The following is a 27,160-nucleotide window of genomic DNA, read 5'->3' as shown; positions in this document are numbered from 1 at the left end:
TCAGAAGGTGTGTTTATTATTTCCTATCTGACTTTCCTCAGAATGTAGCAGTAAAATTCTGAAAATGAGAAGAGTCCATAATTTTTAGCCCAGGTCTCCCTTCTAAGTTCTAGATGCACAAATACAGCTGCCCATGTGCTGTGTCCACATGGGCGACTCTCAGGGGTCTCAGGGCCACAACCCCCAACGGGTCTCTTGATACCTCCCCCAACTCTCACTGAAACCTGTCCTACTCTGGGCACCCCCAGCTGAGAAAAGGATGCTGCTATCCCCACAGCTGTCAAGCCAGAAACCTTATGTAAACATTTGTATTCAAGTATAGTCTACTGAGCATAAGGAGCATAAAATGTATGCACGTGTTTGAAGCACACAGTTCAAGAAATCTCTACTTATGAATACACTGGTGGTCATTTTCAAGATACCAGAAGGCTCCTTTGTGACCCTCTGGGAGTCATTGATTCCCCCTGCTCTATATCTAAACGTTCATCAAGTCATGACTATTCTTCCTCCATAATTTTTCTTGACTCTTTTCCCTTTTCTCCATCTCCACTGTGCTCACCATGATCACCAATAACCTGGACGACTCCAATAACTTGTCTCCACACTTCCGCTTCTGCCAATTCCTTATCTCTACAGAGTGATCTTTAAGAAACCATAACCGTGAACATTGCACTCCCCTTCTTCATGATCTTCCCTTTATATTTAGAATAAACGGAAACTCATTACTGAGGCTTACAATGAATGCCCTTAAAAGTGGCCCCTTGTAACTCTTCCAACCTCTGCTTCACTGTAACCCAGGCACCCTAGGTTCCCTTCCCCACCCCCAAATCTACCCCTCAACCTCCACCACAACCTCCACCATTTCTTTAAAAGCCCTTAAGGCCTTTTACACAGGCTGTTCCACTGGTATAAATGTTTTTCCTCTTCTTCCCTCCTCACTCCCACTCCATGCTCATACCCACCCCTATACACTCTCTTCACATGGCTGGTTCTTTCTTATCCTTCTTTCTCAGATTAAATACCTCCTGGTCATAAGGTTTTTCCTGTCCCCTATCTAAAGGGCAGCCCTCCAACTACTCTCAGAGAGCCTTTTCCTTTACAGCAGTTTGCAATTTATATATTGAAGAGTTGCTTCTAGTTGTATATTGCCTAACTTCTCTGCTAACTGAGGCTCTATTAGGGAAGGATCAAGGATGCTATTTCATTCCTTCCTCCCTAAAAACTAACAATGCACCTGACATGCAATAACTACTTGGTAAGTAATTGTTGAATGAATGAATAAATCAATGAATGTGTACTTGTCTCTGAGAATAATGAAAAAGGGGAGAACTGAGAGGAAACAGAGGCTGGTATGGACAGCCCCTCTGAGGAGAAGTTAAACCTGAGAAAGATGTTGTTGTTTTTTTCTCAATTGGATGCATTTCAGAAATGGATCCTGGGAGATCCCCTATCTTCCTGAGCCAAGTATCATTCTAAGGAATGTCTTCCTAGGACATCTCTGGAGAAGAATTCAGCTGGCAAAAGTCAGTTTCTCTCCTGGTTGACTCCTATGTCCTTTGACCCCTCAGCCCATCTTATTCCATAGGGTCTGGCACCAACTGGGGAAAGATTTTTGCAGACATCTCACTGGTTCATTTCTATAATTCCTATAGAATCAGTAGATGATCCAAATCCTGGAACACAGGGCAAGCTCAACACAAAGGATAGGATGGGGTGGGGAGGTTTAAAAGAGAGCTGGTAGGAAATATTTTTGGAAAGAGTATGAGGTTGGATTCTTTAAGTAGTGATTTTTAATCTTATTTTCTTTTGCACTGCAATTCACATCTGATAGTGTCAAGCCTTAGTAAAATTTTGTAAATACCTAACCTGGTGCTTATTGTGCTTTGGAAAACTCAGGAAAGATATTGAGTCAATATACACTGTAGTGCCTAGCCATATAAGGCAGAATGGCAACAGCCTGGAGCAGGGTTGTAATGTGGAAAGAGGAATCCGGCAAAGATATTCAGAGCAGCAGATCAGAGCAAAAACTGACAAATCTCTACAGGACGGATTTGTCCAACATGTCACCATTCCTTAGGAGGTGCAGAAATGCAATGCAAAGAAAGCTGACATCCCAGGGCTGTAGAGAACAGGGCACATTCCATGTCAGTTGGTATTAAATAGATGAGTGATCCCTGAAGCCTGGAGAATGTGGGGACATTTGGGTGTCTCTCCTTGGGTCACATGACTTAAAATTCTCTCACTCAGACATTCCTACCTCAGAGTAGATCTCAACTCAGACAAATCCACTGCATTTTGCGCTGAAAGCTGCTTCATTAAAAGTGTGAAAAATCTGGCTGAGTTAACTGGACTACTAATTGGGAACACTTTGGACTGAATTAGCTCAATTTTCTTTCTTCAAAATGCTTTATGTGATCCGTCAACTTAGGAAATGGGAAATTTAATGGGCATGCAGGGGGATAGTGTAGGGAAAGGTCATTTTGGCCTCAGTGCTCTGTCAGAGTGTATGAGGGTGACAGGGTTGGGGCTCTTAGGAATCAGAGTTACAAAAAGGGACTGGATGTTTAGGGTCTGAAGAAGTGAAAGACGATTGGAGAATGAGAGGTGAGATACTGCCACAAAGAAATTCTGCTGACTTTGTAATTTTGCTTTTCCTATATTCAATCCTCTTTAAATGAGCCAGTGATGTAATTGGACACAGTTGTTAAAATAGTCCAAATAAAGTCAGCCCCACCACATGTGAATATTGCAGAGGAGTGAGAGGGAAAGAGAAGATGTGAACTATGTGGCCGGACTCCTCGAACCACTGGTAGAGCCTACTCTGTAGGTTTGACTTGAGTTCTGAACAATAAGGATGGGGTTGTTTTCCTGGCTTTGTTGGATAATTAGCCTAAATCATCTGTTTATTTCGTGAAATATTGTGCCTCGATCTAAGAAGAAATACTTTAAAACATTTCTTTCCAAGTAGAGATGCCTATGTGTGTTGTATTTAGTTGGAATATGAGCTCGGTGAAAACAGGACCTACCTCTATATTCATGATTTAGAACAGTGGGCAACGTTCATCAGGGATCAGGGGCTCAGTATGTGCCTGGCCCTGTGCTAAGAACTCCACCTGCATATGTCGTGTCATCCTCACTACAGTCCCTTGAGGTGGGTACCACAGATGAATAAAGAGATGCTTTGAGAGGTTGGGAGCTTTCCTAACCTACCTGAGTCCTCACTACTAGTAAGGGATCAGCCAGAAGTTGAGTAGGTCTGTATGAGTCCAAAGGCCATGCGCTACCCACTAGGCATTACTACATCAGTAGTAGCAGCCATCACTGCCATTATGTACCATTGGTATATAGTAAAATGATCAAGAGGACGAGAGGGCCTTTAGCGCTGGAAATATTGATCAAGTGGATTGTCATTCATTCACAGTCACACATGGTCAATCCCAATTACAATATCTGATTATGGTGAGATATGAAACAGTGACCTAAGCCTGAAGTCATCACTCGGGGTACTGGTCCCGGCTCCTGCTGTGAGGCCTCAGACAAGTCATTTAGGCTTCCTGGGCCCAAGTCTCCACCTCATCTGTGATATAAAGAAATTAGATGATTTTATAAATAGTAGAGCTTTTTCAGCTCTAACATTCCAGGAGTCTACAAGTCTTATGAGAATATGAATCCCTCCCTTCTGTAACACATGGAATTAATTTGCAACATGTACTGTGGCAAACTCCGAGGGCGCCTGCCTGATGACGTAGATCTTGTAAATGGACCTGGGCCAAAGAAAAAGAAAAAGGTACCAGCTGGCCACTTGGCAGCAGAGAAGAACTTGCAAAAAGGTGGACAAGAAAATATTTTTTCTACCGTTGCTCTAACACATTTCCCTTTGATGTCTTTCCTCTCACAGCTTATCTCAAGGTGCAAGCCTCTGGGATTTCTAGATGGAATCCACATCCTGGCTGGTCACAGTTCTCCCAGTGACCAGTCCTCTGTTAGCAAGTCCCACACCTGGGAATGTTCGCCAAGAAGTGTGAAGTGCAATTTGTATGTGCCTGTGTTTATTTTTTATGAATACCTTTATACATTCTGAGCTAGGGAGCCTGATTCTCTCATAGATAGGATTGCCGGGTAAAATATAGAATGTCAAGTTAAATTTGAATTTCCAATAAACTAAGAATAATTTAAATGTCCCCCAAATTACATGGAACATACTTATACTAAAAGATGATTCTTTGTTTATCTGAAATTCAAATTTAACTGGGTGTCCTGTATTTTTATTTTCTAAATATGGCAACCCTATTCATAGAAGAAAGGATATTTTACTTAGCTTTTTGGGTGGGATTTCGGTCCAAGGTATTACAAACTGGAACACCAACAGTTTGGACTTGTATTTATTATTTTGCTCATCTTAAGACTCTGGTGTGAAACATCTGCTATGCTATCAATGCGTTTTCAGTGGGTGTATTTGTGTTCAAATTTCTCGAGTTATAAGTCTCTCCTTTTTAAAGGAAAAAAATCCCCCCATACAATGTGAAACTCATTCATAAAATCAAAGAGATCCTAACCATTGATATGAGAATTTCTGAAGGAGGTAGCATATTTTGGCCCACATCTGTGACTGTGCTCTTTGAACTAATTGGGAAATATTGTATGCCGGCAGGCTTTAATGGAGAAATGTGTTTCCCCTTTAGGGTGATTTGTCTAATTGGCTGTAGAAATGCTTTTTCTCTGATTCAGAAAGCTTTTTCCCATTTGCTAACGGTACAGCCTCCCCACGTTCCCCGACTCCCAAAGCCGAAGCTACCCTGAGCTCACTGAACTCTGTTCAGGATTCTGTGATAAAGCCAAATGAGGTCTCAGACCTGAATGCAGCTTGAAACAAGGCATTTCACCTTTCTGGGCTGCAGTGACCCAGAAAGTGGAAATGTGTTAGAAGAGAGCATCTCTGAGCTTCCACAGTCTACCATTTACTGGTCCAAAGAAGAGATGAGCCCGGGGAGCAGGAAGAGGGTAAACCAAGAAAGTAAAAATAAGGTTTCAGTTACGGTTTCATTTTGAAACCCCCCTTTCTCACACTCTTTGGCTATGGTGAGACTGAGTTACCCAAAGAATTCTTCTATATGTTTTCCTCGTTCAATGATAAATACCTTCTGGATGCCAAAGAATTTAACATTTTGCAATTAAAACATAAAATTTAGCTATAATATTAGAGAGTCGAAAGAGGTTTTTCATCTATGTGGTCCTAAATATCTAGGGTTTGAATCCATCTTAATGTTTTGGTAAAATGTTCCGGCTGATGCTTGGCAAAGGAAAGGTGAAATCCATGATGTCACACAAATGAACAGAGAATGGAGTTCAGGTAACTCTATTAAATATGGAGAGCCAGACAATTGTTTAGGTCAGGAAGCAAATGAGTCATAGTAACTCATATTTTCACATCATTGCAAATCTGTTTTCAGATCAGGTTCATTTCTAGTCTATGACCTTCTTTATCCTTCACACCATAGATAGGACAGTGATGTCATAACAGGATGCTGCAGAAAAACAGGTGAAAATAAACACTGATGTCCTTCATCCGCTTAACAGTCAAACCTCAAAGCAAAAAGACGGTGTGAATCTCGTTACTTCCTTTCAGAGGGTGAAATCAAGGTTATTTTATTGTATTTTCCATACATCTATGTTGGTGATAAAATGGTTTTGGTTTCAAACCCAAAGGCATATGGTTAATGTCACTGCAGAATAGTTAAAAGCATATAATAATACTTCCTAGAAATAAAGATTCTATATTCTGCATCTATAGCAATGATTTGTAGCTCATGTTTCATCTAAAAAAGAAACTTTATTCATTTGCTTAAAAGTGTATTATTAGATACATCACTGTTTTGCAGAAATTCAATATTTAAAATGTGAACTGTTTTGGAAATTAATCCCTTGTCAATAGCATCGTCTACAAATATTTCCTTCCAGTCCATAGGTTGTCTTTTCATTTTGTTTATGGTTTCCTTTGCTGTGCAAAAACTTTTCAGTTTAATTAGGTCCCATTTGTTTATTTTTGTTTTTATTTCCATTACTCTAGGAGACGAATCCAAAAAATATTGCTGTGATTTATGTCAAAGAGTGTTCTGCCTATGTTTTCCTCTGGGAGTTTTATAGTATCCAGTCTTACATTTAGGGCTTTAAACCATTTTGAGTTTATTTTTGTATATGGTGTAAGAGAATGTTCTAACTTCATTCTTTTACATGTAGCTGTCCAGTTTTCCCAGCACCACTTATTGAAGAGACTGTCTTTTCTCCATTGTATATTCTAGCCTCCTTAAAATATACAAATATCTCATATAGCTTAATATCAAAAAAACAAACAACCCTATCAAAAAATGGGCAGAAGACCTAAATAGACATTTCTCCAAAGAAGACATACAGATGGCCAACAGGCACATGAAAAGGTGCTCAATATCACTAATTAGAGAAATGAAAATCAAAATGAAGTATCACTCAAACCAGTCAGAATGGCTTTAAAAAGTCTACAAACATTAAATGCTGGAGAGGGTGCGGAGAAAAAGGAACCCTCCTACACTGTTGGTGGGAATGTAAGTCGGTGCGGCCACTATGGAGAACAGTATGGAGGTTCCTTAAAAAACTAAGAACAGAGTTACCATATGATCCTGCAATCCCACTCCTGGGTGTATAGCTGGAGAAAACTCTAATTCCAAAAAGTACATGCACCTCAATGTTCATAGCAGCACTATTTACAATAGCCAAGACATGGAAGAAACCTAAATGCCCATCGGCAAACGAATGGATAAAGATGTAATATATATATATATACATAACAATATTACTCAGCCATAAAATAAAATGAAATAATGCCATTTGCAGCAACATGGATGGAACTAGAGATTGTCATATTAAGTGAAGTAAGTCAGACACAGAAACACAAACATTACATGTTATCACTTATATGTGGAATCTAAAAAAATGATACAAAGGAACTTATTTACAAAACAGAAATTGACTCAAAGACATACAAAACAAGCTTATGGTGACCAAAGGGGATAGTGGGGGCGGGGAGATAAATTAGGAGTTTGGGATTAACATATACACACTACTATATATAAAATAGATAATAAGGACCTACTGTATAGCACAGGGAACTATATTCAGTATCTTGCAATAATCTATAATGGAAAAGAATCTGAAAAAAGAATATATATATATATATATATATATATATATATATATATATAAAATATATATATGTGTAACTGAATCACTTTGCTGTACGCCTGAAACTAACACAAAGTAAATTAACTATACTTCAATTAAAAAATGGTTAAAAAGATCACTGAACACAGACTACCATAAAATATAATAATATTGAAAAAGTTTGAAATATTGTGAGAATTACCAAAATGTAACACAAAGACACAAAGTGAGTAAACGCTCTTGGAAAAATGGTGCCCATTGATTTGTTCAATGCAGGGTCACCACAAACTTTCAATTTGTACAAATCGCAGTATCTGCAAAGCACAATAAAGAGAGGCGCAATAAAATGAAAAACTAAATAAAATAAAACGGAACCATTAGCACAATACTTCTTCCACCTGGAGAAGTCTCAAATATTCCTTTAAGAAAAAGTCCATAGAGTATATTTGACTCAACCATCTCCTGAGGAAGAGGAGGAACGCAGTCCATGGGGGGAGCAGTCCTTGGAGGGGGGCGCGCAGCGGCAGGGTTACCGTTAGAAGTAGCTCTGAGAGGCTAAAAAGTCATCCCTGCTGGGCCCACTGCGCCTCTGAAGCCCCTCCAGTATTGAGTTTTGCCTAATTTTTCACTTCCTCTCTTTTCCTTTCCCTTCCCTGAAGATGACAGACAAGTGATATAAAAGGGATAAAACTTGTCACATCAAGAGGGAAAAAGCCCCCCCGGGCCATTCCAATTACCATTTATCAATTACCAGGCGAGTGATTATGGTTGAAAATGTTTTGGTTTTAGCTTTTAGTGTCCCTTGGGGTTTTTTTGTCCCTTGTTTCCTTGAGAGAGACAAGTTTTTTTAAAAACAGTGGTGTTGGGAAAGATGGCTGATTTGCTCTGATATCCTGTGATGGCGTGTTCCTATGAACTTTTCTTGTTTCATTAGAGTTCGAAAAGGTATCTAATGAGGTTTTCAGTTAAAAATTCAGTAAAAAATAACTTTTTGGTATCTAATTTTGGGTTTATGCTGAATTTTTGTCTTTCTTTTAAAGATGATCCCTCTTCTCATCCTCCACATTTTAACCTTATCAACTTAAGGAAAAACAACCCAGTAGCCCTGCATTTTGCCTTCTGGATTTTTTGGGTTACTGATTACAGGATTCAGTACTTCATGAGGAATCAATGTTTCCCTATCATTGTCACCAACTAGCTTTGTTTGAGGGGTGGAATTACACTTAATATGAACAGACTTCTAAGGAAGAGAGGGTTCATAATTCTTACAGAATCAATGACCATCTCAAAAGATTTTGATTTTAATGTTCGGCATGGTATTGAACTTTTAAAGTATAGACCTGTACATTTTTTATTAGCTATGCCAGCCATACATATATACTTGTAAAACCCAAAGACATTCAGTATGAACCTAATATAAGAAAAAAACATGGCATTCCACTTTGTCTTTATTGTGTTCCTGGGTACCAGTATTTGATGATAAAATTCTGAGGTTATGCCTAAAGAGAACAATATAATGTTTTGATAAATAAGAGACTATTGAAAATGAAATAAGTAGAAAGTAAGTATTTTTAAATGGTAATGCTAATATTTCAAAATAAAAGATAGCTCAAACCAGCAAGAGATTATAAGTATAGATATATTTCTGTTTTAAGAATAAGAATAGGCTTATTCTTCTGACAGATAGGAATAATCACTAAAAAAAAGCTTCTAGAGAAATAATTATATTAGTCCTATGCCAGTAAGGTGAAGTGAAAAATTAAAATAGTTATCAATTTGAGTCAACCCACCCTATCTTCCACATCCAAAAATAAAAACAAAAGCAAAAATAAGCACACAAACACACACAAATACCCAAATTAAGACCTCAAACATTCCAGATGACAGACAGGAAAATAAATGGCTTTTGAAATAAAATTAAATGCTTTATTTTCTGTAAAAACATTCTTGTGAAGACCAGAAAAAAAAGCTAGTGCCTAAATTCCACAAAAATTCAAATATTTTGTGTTGCTTCTAGATCATATTCATACATATTTTCGTTTGCTTTCCTGCAATAAATTCGGTGAAAAAATGTGGAGTTGGCATGAAAGCATGATGGGACACTTTTTTATACATTTTTTTTCTCTTGGTAATTGTCTGAAAATTCACTTCTGCAATTTATGTTGAAAACCTATTAGCATAATATGGACGGCTATTGCCCTCCTGTATTGATACATTTTCTCTTTGCTATCCAACCCTGCTTCCCGAACTCTCTCCCATTCTTCTGAACAAAAAGTGGTAGGACTAAACATGAGAGGATCATTTTGTCTCTTATAACATTGACCTGAGTGAATATTCTGAATAAACGATCAGTAAATTGGAAATCCAGTTGGGATGGTCATGATTCCCACCTTAGGGACACCTTCTGAAACACTCATTACCTGCACTTTATGGGCTTTATGGCCCTGTTGGTCCTTCATTCAGTAATTTCAGTAATTCACATAATGAAGACACAGACCTCTCTCTTCTCAACCTGCTAATTCCCAGGCCTTAGAAGTCTGCCATACTGACATTAATAAGTCCTAGCTTTGTATGCAGTTTGATCTTGCTCTGGCTTCAAGCTGCAAGGAGCATGTTAAACAGCCTGGAGGCACCAGCTCTTGTTTCTCTGGAAGCCCAGGGCACAACACAGGGCAAGCCTCCTGGCAGGTACCCTGCTTTTTCCCTCTTCCCATCCCCCACAGAAAAATCAGAGAAATTCAAAACAAGATGATGCCCTCTGTGGGAACAACATTGGCCTGTTCCTACAAATTCCCTTCTTTTCCTTTCTCCAGACATTGGCATCCTCTGTGTTTATTAGGCTCCAGGGCTAGGTCCCTCCCGATTTATTTACAATCCATTAAGAAGGCAAACATTTGGAAGCAAATCCACTGTTAAGTATTCATGGTTCTAATCAAGATATATTGACTTAGACTTCACAAACTCAAGGCATGCCTTTTGGCATTTCTTTTTTTTCCCCCCTGAGGACTCTGTCTAGACTACACACACACAGTCAAGAAAATGGGTCTGTGTTCAAGCAGGAAACGTCAAAATAAAAGAAGAATGGGGTCTCTGAAGAAAGACCATAAGAGCATCCTCTTCCCCAACTTCACTGATTTTGGAATAGCTTTAGGGCACTGGGACTGAAAAAAAGTTTCTTTTTTCTGATTACAAAGGCAATACATGCTCATGAAGAGAATTTTGAAAGTACAGGGAGAAAAATCAAGGGAAAAAAAAGGGAATACAATCTCACCACTAGAGAAAACAACTCTTGACATATAGCTATATTTCCCACATATAATATGGTAATTTTAAAAGTATAATCACTCTATAGATTCAATTTTATGTCCAGTTTATTTTTTTTTCCTCTTAGCATTTTATCATGAGCATTACCATGGCATACTCAGCAAACACATGTAAGCCATGGCATAGTTGTACTAGCATTTATTTAGCCATGCTAGGAACTTTAAAACATTAGATTTTCTCCCAGGAAAAGAATTTCTTACACATGAACAGTCCTGTAAAGGCCTTTCAGATGCATTACCCAATTTAGATCCTCAACGGATCAGGAAAGATACCATATTGTCTTCTCCATCTCACAGACGAGAAACTGACTCCTGGAAGATTTGTGTGACCAGCCTAAGACCAAAGGGATCGGAACCAGTGCTCAAGCGTATCTATTCCTCCACTGCAAGTGGTGCTAGAAGCAATCAGAGGAAGCAGAGGCTAAGCACACCTAAAGGCAGAAAGTGAACCAAGGACCATTCCCAATCTCTCTCGTGCTTCCTGCTTCTGTTAATGGTGCCTCCTAGGATCCAAACTTGGGTATCATCTTTAAGGCATCCTTCTCCCTTATCCCACTATCAAATATTAAACTGCCAGGAAAAGTAGCTCTTTGTTGACCACAGAAAAATTATAAATTCCGTGGCCTGAAGCCAAGGCTGTCTGGAACCTGGACCCTGCCTCTCTCCCGCATCTACCCTTTAAACACACAATGCAAGTTTTTCTCTAAGTAGGAACTGTGATCCCTTTGCAAGAAAACCATTTGTAATGATGATTAAAAGACAGGTTTCTGGAGGTGGACCCTGGAATCTTCAGCTTTAAATAGTTGAGGATTCATGAGGATGAGAACCTCAGCTACACTCCAGGCAAACTGAACTGTTCTCTAAGTACACTGCCCACATTTCCCCGCTTCCGTGCATTTTTCAGATTGTTACTTCGATACAGAAAACTCCTCCCTTCACTTTCTATATGTTCAGAAACCGCTCGCCGGTCCGGCTGAAATGGCAGCTCTATCCATTGTACTTCCCCGGCGGCCTTTTCCATCTCTGGGCATTCACGCACTTACTCCTTATTAAAGGAATCAGCCCTGCTCACCACGTCTTACTCTCCTACTGTACTTCAGAAACTGCATTTGTCAGAGTAACTCTGTCACATATGCTTTAAATTAGTTATGAAACTTAGGGCAACCTTTTTTATCTGGAGGAATTATGGTGCCTCTATTTATGCTCAAGAGTCTTAGTTTTCTCACAGTTGGTCATTGTCTTTGGGTACATAGACATTAATTTGAAGCTGTTGCCAAATTTACTAGCTACCCAAAGGCAGATTTTTCATGAGGAAGTAATGGCTTGTATACTTCTCAGGACTTCCTCATGGGTATTTTAAGAAACTAAAAGATACAGGACTACCAAGGTAATCCCAAGATTGTGCCCCTTCTGGCCGACAAACTGGGAGGTGTTGTGTGGAGCAGGTGCACCAAAACAGTACTAGAATTTCCAGGTCAGCTCTCGTGGGCAGCAGGGGAAGTGGTAAGTGATATCCAAAGGAGACAGCATGGCTTGGAGCAGGGATCACAGTCCAAATTTCTGTAGAAGCCAGGCAGATAATGCAGATGAAGGAAGATGGTTCAGGTGAAGGCGCTACATAGCTCCAATCACTCAGCCTTACCGTTATACTCAGACTGGGGCAGAGCAGAGACGTGGTGACCTGGAGAATGCATGCCCCGTGCAAAGACTCAAAGCTATTCCAGCCGACTGACACCACGTGGGAAGGCAGGCCCGGTGTTGCCAAAGAGTCAACATTTTCAAGAAAAACCATACATAGATTTTTATGGGACATCCTCTCACTTTTTAAAACACAGATAACTAATTCACATTTAAAATACTGGGTAAGCCTGTAGGCCAAATACATCTAGCGGTAATTATCTCCTCCTGTACAATCTTAATTGTGACATAAACCAGGACTCCACTACTCTCTCTTCCCTTGAATCCTAAATCCATGTTTGAGAGTCAGCATGCTCTGTCTAGAAAGTATGAGTGCAAGGTAGAAATGATTTCAATAGAGTTCCCAGTCCGGTCAGAAAAGAGAAAGACAATTCTGGAAGGCCCTAGAATTGGACATTCTAGACACTCTGAATTGTAGAGTCTGTCAGTGGTCTCTGAGTCCTCGCCAAGAGTCCCCGAGGGGGAGAGACAGGATGTGGCAGATGCGGGCGGGCTGTCTCTCAGTAGACCGGGGTGGGGACCTTGCTTTGGCAGAGCTCATCCCTCAGCAGGTGAGAGTGACTGAGGAACCGCGTGCTGCCAATACCAGAAGTCCAAGCCCAGGAAAGCAGTGCACACCAGGCCAGGGATGACCTTCTGAGGCCGCCCTGACACCTTCCAGCTTCAAGCTGCCGCCTGAGGACCGTGACTGTATTTTGTAGCTTTGATGATAAAATGACAGTTAACAACTGGAGCGCTGTTAGTATTTCATTTTATAATTTGATTGACGTACTTATAAATATTGTTTATCACTGTAAGCGATGTGCATTTACTAGTATATTGGTTATATTTGTGGGAGGAAGTGTTTTGTGGGCCTTTGTAAGCCCCAGGAGTCCCAGTAAACGAGAGAGAAGGAATTGGTTTCAGTTTGTTTGATGTCTGCAATTAGAGGTCATTGTAGGAGTTCCCGTTCTCCTAAGGGTTATCACCTCCGTGCTCCTGTGGGCACATATGGAGAGAGCTGTAATTTGCTCAAGTTCAGTCAAATCTGAGTGCGATGTATACAGTGAGTGCAGTTAAATTTGTGTGTGGTGTCCTTTCCTAAGGGCGACCCTTCATCCACGACACTTGACTCTTCATGATGCAGTTCGCTGAAGTTCAGGGGTCCCTTCAATGGAAAATTTTTTTGAAGGTTCCCAAGTATTTTAATAGCACTTTCTGTTGTTTAGACATATCATTATTCATTAGTAACATGAATTCAAAGCACGTGTGCAGTTTCTTTTGTACTTGAGCAAATCAAGAAATCAAGACACAACTGCCATCATCAAATCTTAATCTTCGGAGAAAAACAGCTCCTTGAGGTTGCCCTGAAGATGCTCAGATTCTACCAGTCATTGAGGCGTTCCGTATTTAAATAGTGTGGGCCCTGCAGTTATTTTCACTTTTTTTCTGAAGTTATTTTTTGGATCTTTCCGGTAAGGTTTTTCTCCTACTTCTCAGTAGATGAACACACTTCCTTCCCTGAAGCAGTGGAGGCACCAGCTTTTCCCTCTGGCATTGGGTAAACCAGGCGAACGTGGTCTTGACGTTGCGCTGCTCCACAGCTTGCCTTTCCTCCTGGAATCAGGACAAGTTCACCTCCCGTCTTTCAGATCAGGAGTCCAGGGCAGGGCAGGGCTGTCCCGGCAGCCTGGAGGGAATTACAGGAGCCAAGAAAGCCTGAGCTTCCTCATTCCTACGCCACATGCTGGAGACACGGCATTTAGCTAATTGAGCTGAGTAGCCAACCAAATCTCTAATCCTGCCTAGAATGTAGAAAGAGGTCATTTCTTGCCTCACCTCATAAACTAGGAGCCAAGAAACAGGGAGAGGAGAGACAGGACAATGCTTGGTAGTTGCCGTGACCTGCCTTGCATTTTAAGCACTTGAATCATCCCCATACTGGCCCAACAATTAAGAATCTACTTTCTCTGCTGCTGTCTAGATGACTAAAGATCTTATTTTTAATAAAATAAAAATTTTAATAAAAATCTTTAATGAAATAAAATTTTTAATAAAATGAAACAAAGGAAAAAATTTGTTTAATAAAATAAAATTTATTTGAAATTTTATTTGTAGTCACATCAGGACATTTTAAGAACAAATTTCACATTTCTTGGTTCTGTTCTCTGCTGAGCATCCAGTGAGACAACAGCATGGACTGGCTGAGCAGAGATCACAGGCTTCAGAACGTCAGCGTAGCAGAGATAACCATGGTCTGCTGGTTTTCTTCTACTCTGTGAGTCACTTCTCTCCTTTTGACTTCAATCCCTTGCCCTGATTTAGTACTTCAACCATTTTAACCAGGATTACAACAACTCTCTCTAGATTTGTCTTCAGAGCAGGAAACTGTGGAATGGCCACAATATCATTCAAGTTTAGGAGGCTTAGGGGCGTGTGCAACTCTCCTACAAGAGTGACATCCATCAACCCAGAGTCAGAGGAAAGGAGCCTAGGGTCCCTGGGCAGAGGGGAGGAGAGTCAAGATCCTTTATGGGACATGTGAGACCAGGAGACCCCACCTCGCTCCTGCTCCACGATGGTAACCCCTCCAATAGCGAAGGAGAAACTTGATGAGAATCTGGTGTTTCAGCCGTGTTCCTGGTTGGAAATGATCCAGAGAGACAATTGTTCTGACACTTTCAGTCAAATCCTCGATTGTACCTCTCTAGTACCATGCTTCAAAGCTCTGCTCAAGAAGCTACATTTCCTCAGTGAATGCCTCCCTTCTAATGTTGCCATTTTCTGACCTTTCCCACTCCATTTCTGCTTTGCCAAATAGCCCCCAGTTCACACTGCTTCAGCCTTTCCCTTACTCAGCACTTTTATTTTCAGGGTTCAATGTAGACTTTTTACGAATTGCTTCATTGTCTCTCATGGATATCACACAATGAACAGAGGTTCTCTCTCTTTCTTTCTTTTTTCCCTCCTTCTATGTTGAATAAATAGTGGACATCAAAGAAGCATGAGTTGTTAGATTCATTCATGCTCAACCCATTAATTTATGGGGAACTGTACAGAAAGAATCTGGTCTTTGCCACTTATTAACTCATCTCATGTGCCTATCCAAAAATACTGGAAAGTTTTTCCATAAGTGAGGACATAGTCATCAGAGAGAGCATTTACTTAAAGATTCTTTGTGATTGTGCTTTGTTGATAATAGATTGCTTAGAAATATTTATTAGTCTTCAGTGGTGTGTGTGTGATTGCTTCTTATACTACTCTCAAAGAGTTTCTTATCAGTGTAAAGTCTTAGAATTGCTTATATTCTCTTTGAGGGGTAGACCGATACATACATCCTTCTTCTTTCATTTAAGTTTAAATCTTGTTTGCAGCAAACTGAATAGAAGAATGCTGTCACTCTTGAAATAACAGAAACAGCTTTCCATGGCTTTGACTTCCTTCCACAGGATGGCTAGGACATCCCAACAGAGGAACACTGTCATGACCTTTAATGTTTCTCTTTAATAGGGTGGGAGGAGTTTCAGAGAATGATATGCCAAGCAATTCCTGCTGAGAACTCTGAACTCATGAGTTTTGTAGTCTTTCAAGCTAGGTGACTCTATTTTGTTGAACACAAAATAATCTTATACTTATTTATAGCAAAAAAAAAGTCCTTTGTAAGAAATGTGACTGGGGACTTAATCCAGAATCTATAGCTGAGAGAAGCAAACTTTAATGTGGGTTTCATGGTCCAACTGTCTCCCCCACTACTTCGAAATGTTTGCAGTCACATAGGGTTAAGATAATGGCCATCAGGCCATTCCATTCTTCACAGTTCTGGTCAGAGATAAATGAGAATACACTTCCCTGCTGTGCAAACATCCTTTTTATTAATACTGGGTGAACAAGAATGTAAGCACATTTGGCTGCAGAGAAAACTAACAGAATTGGAAATGCAGAATATTAAAGCTCAGAGTCTAACATCAGGCTTTCAAAGGCCAAGTGAATAAAAAGAAAACAATTACAGAATAAGCAGCAGAGCTGAAATGAAAATGGATCAGCATATTAAAACTGAAGTGTGACACCAATGTGTTCCACGGGCGTGCCCAAGTGGCCAGGGCATGGTTTGCTCACATAGGAAACAGTTACATTGTCTCCGAAGTGAGGATGGCTCCCATTGTCCCCCAGATACAATATTTAATTTGAGCTCATGCTCTTCATCTGAATGCATAACACTTATTGTTTACGCAAACATTCGGCAATGAACCTCCCCCACAGTGTCCAGTGATACATATTATATTCTCACATATTGTAATTTAGCTGTTAGATTATTGTTTTATTTTATATGTACATATGGCATGTCTTCCTAGTTAGAGCCTAAATGATTTGAGGTCAAGGACTGTGCCATATTCATTTCCATAGGACCCATCCCAATTCCTTGCACGTAGTGGGCATCAGGACCAGCGCATTGCAAACTCCAAGGGCATTATTCACATTATGTTGGTGATGCTCCCTGGCGTTATGCACTCCAGGGGGTAGACACACAGTGGGTACATTTGGATCTGATGCAATCCGGGGAAGGCTGGCGCAATGAAAAGAAATTCTTTTGTATTGCTTCCGTGATCTGGGGAAAAGGAAAGTCCCTGAACCTTAGTTAAACACAGTGCTGCTGCTTTGAATAAGTGCTCTTTGGATTCTAAAATAGAGAGAAAAATCATACTAGTATCTATTTCTGGGTGCAAAGTAGTCTCCACATTTGCATTCTTATACTAACTAAAGTCACGAATGAGGATCTCTACCAACCACTCAGACAAAAAAACAGAAGCCTTAAGAGGGTTGCTCAAAGTTAGGAAAGTTGTCCTTTTCATGAAGGAAAGTATACATAGCCAGCTTCTACATTCCCAGGTCAGCTTCCCTGCCCTAACGATCTGCTTGGGTCTAGTGAGAATTAGATTTAATACAGACTCAATGGAGTAAATACTGCATCTGGGCAGAGAAGAAAACACAGAGGTTTCTGAATAAGAGGATTCGCACATTCTTCCATCCAGCTGTTCTCTGGCGTTTCCGAAGTTTTATTTCTTCTGTAGAAAATGAGATGCATTCCTCTAAGTTTCCAAAAAAATGTACAGCTCCTATTAAATAATCTTAAGAATGTGCTCTGAACAGACAGCACATGCTAAAACTGCAAATGCCCACCTGTAACGATGGATTTCAGTGATCAAATCAATAATGGCCGATGGCTTTCTAGGAATAAAGCGATATGTTCAAAGCCGACTTTATAATTAGGGGAATGTGCTGTAAAGAAGCGTCCACATCCAGAAAGGTGAGAGAGAAAAGGGACTATTTGGTGGAGAACGATCCTGACTCTTGATTTTGCAAAGTGCTAATAATGTTGGCTCAGTTTGACTTCTCAAGGCTGGACAGAGACCAATACTTTAGTACTGCTGATTGGCTCTGAGGAGAGGTTTCTGAAAAGAAATGAATACGTAGAAGTAAATGAAAACCTCAAAACAAAAACTTGATATTCATAGGTCAGCTGTCTGGACTTGAAACAAAATCCTACCTGATCATTCTCTTTGTGCATTTGTCTTTGTTTCCTTTGTTCCTTTTCCCCCTTCTGCTTTCTCTCTCATCTCTTTTTCCCCTTTATGTAATATGCTTCTGTTAGAATAATATTTTCATCTTCAACTGCAGCATTTTCAAGAAAATGTGGAATTTTTAAAATACAATAAGCTGATTTGCAATCAGTGAATGCACACCAGTACAGGACGGCTTTGAATGGTGCTTACATTCCACTGATGTGAACAGCTACATGCAGGAGCCCGGGTCTTTGTAGGCTCTGGCAGGACAAGGATAAGTAACAAAATAAAGAAAGACTCTCCATGAACAATGTGATCTGCAAAGATGAGACAGAGACCCTGGGATCTGAGTGACTAGGAAATATCCCTAATGAACTCTCTTGCTCCGTCTCCTCTGAGCTCCCTTCCAGAGCACAGAAGACTACAAAGCAAGCCATCATGCTTGAAAGTGAGGCTACCAGGAAGAAGAAAGACAAAAAAGTCTGAGGCTGAAGGGAGGTTCTGAATTAGTGATAAGCTGCCGCATCCCACATGCAGCGGCTTTCTTCCATTCCTGGGGAAAGTGTTTTATTAAACACACCGTACTCCTTTGCAGTGTCCTTCATTAACTTACTTTTTCCCTAATATGGTTACTGGAAACAAGCAGCTGAGTTTTCTGTTTTCCTAGATGCTATGTAAATAGCTACTACAGGCAGGTGAGACAAACAGCAGGGTCACATTTGAAGAGCCGTCTTATATTTATATTGAATCTGGCAAAAAACACTCACTGGTCACATTCAGAAGCTGTGGAAGCTACTTACTAAAGATGTGAGCTGGAGGGAACCTGGGGCCGGAACATATTAGGTGTGAATATGGTTTTATCTGTTTATCTTCCCATTACTCACCCTTGCACCTCTCTCTCCCTCTCTCTTCCAAATTTATTTGGTTTCCTCTCTAGAGGTTCTTCCACAAAGATACCATAATTAATTGATTGGATCAGTTCAGGATGAAAATGATTAAATCGACTATTTAGATTCATGTAACAAAAAATTAAAAATAAAAATAAACCACCACTGCCATCACCAGTACCACCACAGCAACAATCAAACTAGGAATTTCACTGTTTTTCCATCTTTCGGTAGTTGTGTCCAAGGTACTTGGGAAGAGGCTTTTTCAAATGTAAATTTTCAGCTTCAGGAGTGATTGATTTGGACCAGCCTTCGTGGAGCAGTACATTCATTCAGCCAGGCACTAGCACACAAAGAGCCCCTCTCTGGGCAGAGATCAGCCCCAGGACTGGGACCGGGGGTGAATTACTCACTGCAGAGAACACACAGTCGCCAGTGTTCCTGCCTTTTAGAAATCAAGTGCCTGTTAGTGGAGAACTACAAAAATCACAGGCACAATGCACTTTACTTTTACAGCACACGTGTGCACATGCACACACATATACACAGTAATTTAGAAAATGAATTGTTCTTGATAACTGAATATCCTGTCTAAGGAAAAGTTTGCCAACTCTCAATGAATTAAACACTTTAGAGCCTCAATATCTAATTCTACAAAGCTACTGAAAATACTTTTGTCTCTCTCTTTGGTGACTCTAAGGCCTGTGATAGCTTTGTAGCATTTACTAGCTGTGGGATCTAGGGTGTCTCCTCATCTGTGAAATGGGAATAATCACAGTATTTGCCTCGTCTGTACACTGTAAGCATTAAGCAGGATGACATACATAGCACAGCACCTGGCACAACATAAGCAGCCAAAATATGTTAGTTGTTGTTAATATACTCTTGTAATGTCTTTCATGAATAAGGAATCTGATGGTCAGGAGTAAAATAACATTACCGTTTTTCTTTGCTTTCAAAACCTTTTTGATTTTGGAATAATTTAAGATTTACCAAGAATTTGGCAAGATATTACAGTGTCTCCAGACATACTTTATGCAGTGTCCCCCATGTTACCATCTTACGTAATTGCAGGATAATTGTCAAAACCAGGAAGTCAACACTGATACATTACTATTAACTAAACCCCAGCCTTTAAAGAGATGATTCCGGTTTTACCACGAATGCCCTTTTTCTCTTCCAAGATCACACCCCGGACACCCCCTCACATTTCATTGTCATGTCTGTCTCCTCTGGTCTGGGAGCTTCTCAGTGCTTCCTTATTTTTCACGACTTTGACAGTTCGGATAATACTGGTCTTTTGAAAACCATTCATTTTGTAGAATGCCCCTTAAATTGGCTTTCTCTCGTGGTTTTTCCCATGATTAGACCAGGGTCATGGGTTTGGGGAAGAATTCCACAGTGGAAAGGTGCCTGTAGAGAATGGACTTGAGGACATGGGGAGGGGGAAGGGTAAGCTGGGACAAAGTGAGAGAGTAGCATTGACATATATACACTACCAAATGTAAAATAGGTAGCTAGTGGGAAGCGGCCGCATAGCACAGGGAGATCAGCTCGGTGCTTTGTGACCACCTAGAGGAGTGGGATAGGGAGGGAGGGAGGGAGCCGCAAGAGGGAGGAGATATGGGGATATATGTATATATATAGCTGATTCACTTTGTTACAAAGCAGAAACTAACACACCATTGTAAAGCAATTATACTTCAATAAAGTTGTTTAAAAAAAAAAAGTTACTATTGTTCCCTTTTATTTATTTATTTATTTTATTGTTCCCTTTTAATTACTGTCTTCTTAGGGTGGGTAAGTGGGTAAGTCCAGCCCAAATTTAAGGGGAGGAGAGTTAAGCTTCACCCTCCTGGAGCTTTTGTTTCATTTTGTTTTGTTGAAATAATCTTTGAGATTCTTTTCTAATGAAGATTTGTCCCTTTTTCACCATTTATGTATTTATTTATTCAATAATTTATTTATATCAGCATGGATATATATATACATTATATTTTATATATACATTTTATACTTTGGGTTATAATCTAATACTGCATTATTCTGGCACTCAAATTCCTCCAGTTTGGAAAATAGAGTTAACCCATACAACAATTGCAACGAGCCCTAAGGATATCTTTTATAGCATGACTTCAATAATTGTAATTGAAGCTGAGTGGAAAGAAATTTTGAGCAACATTCCATAAAAGAAACTGCCTGTAAGTATGCATTCAGAAGGCTGCACAAATAGGAAGAGATCGGTGGTGGAGCAGCGTTTCGTGGTGATGGTTAGAAACATTAATGAAGGTAATAAAAAGTATGATAACTTTATGCACGGGAGAGCTGATTCTGCTTGGCTGCATCTAATCACTTTGGAAAAAGGCTTTGTGTCAACTGATAACAAGTTTGTGTTTGAGTCTATATTGCTTTGGAGATGACGTCTGTCTAATTAGATCAGAAATAATTCTGAATCACAAACAGTACATAATGTAAATTTTGATTTTACTATCATTCATTGTAATGTAGTGAGAATCAATGACATTTCATTCATTGGGACAATGGAGACACTAAGTTATAAGTTACAGTCCAACATGTGAATTATTAAGCATAGTGAGCTAATGAACTGTGGAAAATAGGTCTTGTAAACAATATCAATGCTTTGTTTTTTATGAGAGAGAAAAAGAAATATAGACAGTTGTATGTTTATCGGCAGTAAAAATTACATTAAATGTTACCAGAGGGAGATAAAAGTTACTAAAATCAGCTTAATTTCCATGCAAACTATAATGTAATATTAAGTTTCATATGTACTGCATATACAAAATTTTAGAATTAATCCATATAGAATATGTACCTCCCTTCCCCTTTATTTTGCATGTCCCTTGCTATTTTTGAAAACTTCAATGCAGCCATGTTTTGAATACCACCAGGAAGTTTCTTAAAATGTTAATGTTCATAAAAATGACTCAATAAAAGAGGCATTTAAGAACAATGTGTGCACCAAAAAACCCCCAAAAAGCAACAACAAAAAAACCAATGTGTGCACTATTTCTCTGTTATTTTAGGGCACCAAGAACGTTCTTGCCTCAGTGACGTTTTCCCATGTTATGCCTTTACCAGGAAAGCTCCCCCACCCACCCTCGATCTATCTGTCTCTCTCTCATTGCCTGGCTCCTATTCATCATTCAGGACTCATCCCTCACTTTCTCATAAAGTGTTTCCTAGGCTCACTCTTGTATAGTTCACTCCTCTTACTTTCTCTTAAAACACTCTGTTCTTGATCTTGGTGGCATTTCCCACAATTTGGCAAACTTGTGTAACACCAGCCTCTCCTACTAGACCTTAATCTCTTTTGGGCAAGCATCTTGTCTAATATTCACCACTGTACACAAAACACTGTTGGCAAAGAAAAGTATTTTCCTCTACCCTTCTAGGTTCTTCTGGATGGCCTACTAATTAAACTGACATGAGACAGATTAACAGGATGAAAAAAAAAGAAAACAAATTTAATTACATACATATGGGGAATCTGCATCAACATGGGAGGTTCCAAAGACAGTCAGGCAAAGTGAGGTATACATGTCATTTTGGGCTAAGGAGAAGGGGGCAGGGGTCTGGGACTTCAAAGGGAAGGAAGGCAATTCACAGCAAGATGAAAAAAGAGCAAATTTTTGGTAAAGAAATATTTGCGGGGCCATGTAGAAAGAATGGGACATAGAGAGGAATTTTAGCAAACAGACTTTGATAGGTTCCTCCCTGTCTACCACCTCAAGTTCATATTATACTATAGATATTTCTGGTGATAGTTCTCTTTCCTGGATTAGCCCCCTATCTAAATTCTTCTAGGTAGTTAAGAGGGAGGTGAAAAGAAAAACTTCCTGAGTCTTTCGTTTCTTCCTCACATGCAAAAGAGTCACGTTTGGTACAGCAAATTTTGCTTCCCTACAACACCTAACAAAGGGCCTGGCCTCATATATTTATTGATAAATATATGTGTAAATAAGGTAGCACTAAACAAAGAATGCTTTTTGATGCTTAAAATAAATAGTCTTTTCCCTGTTTGAGATTTTAGAACAGAACCGAAATACTTTGTTGGAGCAAACACTGACAAACTTTAAATTGTTTATACTCATAGAACTACTTATAATGTGTAACTTTTACAAGGTGTTTTATAGATTATAAGTAGTTTTCTACAGGCTAGTCCAACATACCCCAAGTTTCTCTAAAAAGTTTCTTCATTTCTCAAAAGAGGAAACTGAATGAGATTGCAAGAGGTTAAATGAATTAGCAGAACAGTAAAATTACTTGGGAGAGCAGTGAGGAACTGAGCACTGCCTTCTGATTTAAGTTTCAAGGGGCAGCTGGCACCCGGCTGATGTGACTTGATGATGATGACGCGTCAAGCTGTCACCCCATAGCATGTAGGCCTAGAGTTTATTTTTTTCTAGTCTGTGGCTTTAGTTTTATGCCTAAAGTCAGAGACACACTCCGTAAGTTCATGCTGGCAGTCACTTGAAGCAAACATTTTCCTAAGTTAGATGTGATCACACCTCCTTCATTGGTCACAGAGTATGTCATAATTGTTGCCATTAGAAATTAGTTTACTATATCATAGCCATATGTTTGCATGTATAATGGGTTTCACAAACTTATCCTTATAAGAAATAAATAGCATTTTTTTCCTTTGCTTTAAATTTACCAAAGCCCCTTCTCACCCAGTCAGTGCAGAGTTCTATCTCACTCCCCAGTGGAAAATGCTCCTTGCCCATTACTGTGTGGAGGTTCCAGCATCTGGCATCTCTCAGAAGCTATCAGACAGGTTCTCTGAACGCTGATTACTCTCGCCCTGCTTAAGGCCCCAGTCCAAAGGACTGCAGCAGGTAGAAGGACTCTGTTACTCTTACGCTGTGGGGAAGCTGGGAGCCTTACGTGGCTGCTGCACTGAACTGTCTGCTCTGAGATTCCCCTACCTCCCTGGCGTGCTGCCAAGGAAGGGGCAAGATCAGATCGCCACTTCTCCTTGGAGCCTCCGACCCCAAGCACACACTTCCTCCCAGCTGTAGGAGACCTTCTTCTTCCTTTCTAGTGTTTTCTCAGAGGAACACCCTCTCCCAATTTTCCCCCTGGGACACATACAACATCTCTTTGACAGGTTCAGGCATTTATAAAAGGCAAGAAGAAACACTGACATCTGCTTCTTCTGTGTCCTGCCCTAGAAAAATCCCCAAAGCAATGAAGTAATAAGGAATTAGTAAGCCATATGAGATAGAGGAAGAACAAAATATCAGGAGAACAAACATGCTATTTTTAACATGACATCCTACTACAGATTTCTTTTCCCCACTACAGTGTGAGCATCTTGACAGTAGTAAGTGTATCTTTTGAATTTTGATATTACTATGCATAGTCTCTGATATAGTAGGTCCTTATATGTAGTGGAAGGAAAGAAAAATGGAAAGAACAGAGGAAGGGAAGGGAGGAAAGAAGGGAAAGAGAGAGGAAGGGAAGAAAGGTAAAAAGGCAGAAAAGAAAGGGAGAGGAATATAAATATTGTATCAATGCAACAAACGTGCATTGGACAAAGAAAGTATTCCAAGTATGTTGCTAAATACTACTGGTCACATAGAAGTGCATCAGCACCCCAGGAGCTCAAAAATGAGAAGACAAAAAACAAACAACCCAATCCAAAAATGGGCAGAAGACCTAAATAGACATTTCTTCAAAAAAGTTATACAGATTCCTAACAAACACATGAAAGAATGCTCAACATCACTAATCATTAGAGAAATGCAAATCAGAACTACAATGAGGTATCACCTCACACCAGTCAGAATGGCCATCATCAAAAAATCTACAAACAGTAAATGCTGGAGAGGGTGTGGAGAAAAGGGAACACTCTTGCACTGCTGGTGGGAATGTAAATTGATGCAGCCACTATGGAGAACAGTATGGAGGTTCCTTAAAAAACTAAAAATAGAACTACCATACGACCCAGCAATCCCACTACTGGGCATATACCCTGAGAAAACCGTAATTCAAAAAGAGTCATGTACCACAATGTTCACTGCAGCACTATTTACAATAGCCAGGACATGGAAGCAACCTAAGTGTCCATCGACAGATGAATGGATAAAGATGTGGCACATATATACAATGGAATATTTCTCAGCCATAAAAAGAAACGAAATTGAGTTATTTGTAGTGAGGTGGATGGACCTAGAGTCTGTCATACAGAGTGAAGTAAGTCAGAAAGAGAAAAACAAATCCCGTATGCTAGCACATATATATGGAATCTAAAAAAAAAAAAAAAAAAAAAAAATGGTTCTGAAGAACCTAGGGGCAGGACAGGAATAAAGACGCAGATTTAGAGAATGGACTTGAGGACACGGGGAGGGGGAAGGGTAAGCTGGGACAAAGTGAGAGAGTGGCATGGACATACATACACTACCAAATGTAAAATAGATAGCTAGTGGGCAGCAGCCGCAAAGCACAGGGAGATCAGCTCGATGCTTTGTGACCACCTAGAGGGGTGGGATAGGGAGGGTGGGGGGGAGACGCAAGAGGGAGGAGATATGGGGATATATGTATATGTATAGCTGATTCACTTTGTTATAAACCAGAAACTAACACACCATTATAAAGCAATTATACTCCAATAAATATGTTAAAAAAATGAGAAGACGAGATATATATATATAAATATATATAAATAACTTTAAAACAGGATGGATGTTGAGACATGCTCTACAAGATACCAGGAATCTGCCACATGCACAGCCTCTCTAAAAAAGACCATTCTAAGGCACAGGTACTTTGGCCAACATGACTACCAACTTCCAGTCCCAGACTGCACTGGAGGGGACACCTGACCCAAAGGCATTTAGCCAGCAAACTGAGATGGTGCCTTTTGTGAAAAGATGAGCTGAGCTGATGTTGTGTATTGATTGGATCTGATTTCAAATCCACTTGTTTATGACTTAAATGATGTTGTTTTAATCCACTTGTTTATGACAAAGAAAAAAACTTGTCTTTAGAAGTTGGTTTGACGTAAGAATGGAATTGTGTACGGCTGGCATCTCTCATTTGTTGTCCTTGTTAGGCACTTAGTAACTCAGCTGCTGGGGGGCCCTCCTGGGGGCTTATGGATAAGAACACGTGGAGAAGTAACTATGGCAAGGGGACATTTGGACTGTAAATACTGTGAGTTTGCAAGGAATATCCCAGATTTCAGTCAGGACAAAGCTACTCTCTGCTGATCGAGTTCTCCGAAGATCTTGAAACACTTGTTCCTGTCATGGCTAAGGTGACTCTTTGGTGGGCAGTGGTGTTAAATTATGCAGCAGTCTCAGGAAGAGAAGGGACATCTGTTCCTTATAGGCAGTGTCACAAGCCATGCAACGGTCCGCTGGGGTGATAAACCTTGGAGCAGTCTCGCCTGCCCACAACACCAGTGCCACTATCCCCCAGCAATGTGCTCTGGCAACAAGGGACTTTTATTTTTGCCCTGCCTCTGGACATCAGCTTTTGGTTGGCCAAGCGCTCTCTCCCGGGAAACTGAAACTCATAGAAAAGGTACACCTCAACTGGATTTGGACTTCATTTTTATCATCTCCCCTGGAACAATAGGATAATTAATCTATCATGGGTTCAGAGTATGTTATTTATTTCTTGGCTTATTAAGAGTCATTATCCTGTATGATATTAGCTTGTGAAATCATTTTAATGAACTTGTGTTAAATAAATTATTGGCAAAGACAGTCTCGGTCTCTGAACATAATGTGCCACCCATCAAAAAAAACATCCAATCAGATTCTCTCTCAGGAGTCAAGCAGCTACATCTTTGCATATGAAGGCAGCCCTGAGCATCATTAGCCTTTACAAATGGCTCCACTGTTCGCTTTATTTTGTGTGCTTGGAAAACTTACAGTCCCTGACTCTTTACAAGATGTATCATGATGTGAATTGTTTTGGTGTTAATCATGTTATTAGGTACTATACAGCCCAACCTATGAGCCACCCTTATTTCTAATCATCGGCTTTATTCAGTATCCCCTTCCTTTTTCAGCTTTTATTTTTTAATTTATTGAATATCTACTATATTCCAGGAATTGAATTTGCGGCCTAGCTTAGGGGAGGATGACCCATATACATAGGTAATTACAAGTCAAAAAATGGGTGGTATATGTCAGAAGAATGATGACATAAAGTTAAGTGTACTGAAGTTGCAAGGTAATGTCTGGTGAAATAGCTGATTTTAAGATTTCTTGATTTGTTCAGATGGTTCTTGATTTTTAATTCTCTTTTTAAATCCTCTCTTCTTCCCTGAGCTGACTTCAGCACTGGTGTGATGATAATATGTGAAGTGTTTCCCACTCTGAGATACTTTCCAAATGCTTCTGTGATCAAAATATTTACCTATAGTCATTGTAATTAAATAACAAAGGAAAAGTGCATGCATTTTCACTGGTACCCAGTCCAAAAGGGGGACATAGATAAAAATATCATATTTAGGTGATAGGATATCCCTGGAAACAAG

The 27,160-nt window shown here is 39.8% G+C and overlaps 1 long non-coding RNA gene and 1 pseudogene across 1 annotated transcript in view; both read right to left on the bottom strand.

The window, feature by feature from the left end:
* The window catches only part of LOC133097806 (uncharacterized), a 258,034-nt gene that overhangs the window by 48,075 nt on the left and 182,799 nt on the right, over window positions 1-27,160 (bottom strand). The gene's annotated exons all lie outside the window — the stretch shown is intronic.
* Window positions 13,526-19,957, bottom strand: LOC133074561 (thioredoxin domain-containing protein 17-like; annotated as a pseudogene).

The sequence above is a fragment of the Eubalaena glacialis genome, chromosome 1, assembly GCF_028564815.1.
Source record: "Eubalaena glacialis isolate mEubGla1 chromosome 1, mEubGla1.1.hap2.+ XY, whole genome shotgun sequence".
NCBI classification, from domain to species: Eukaryota; Metazoa; Chordata; class Mammalia; order Artiodactyla; family Balaenidae; genus Eubalaena; species Eubalaena glacialis.
The sequence above is the reverse complement of the archived record's forward strand: the minus strand, read 5'-3'. Positions and strand labels throughout refer to the sequence as shown.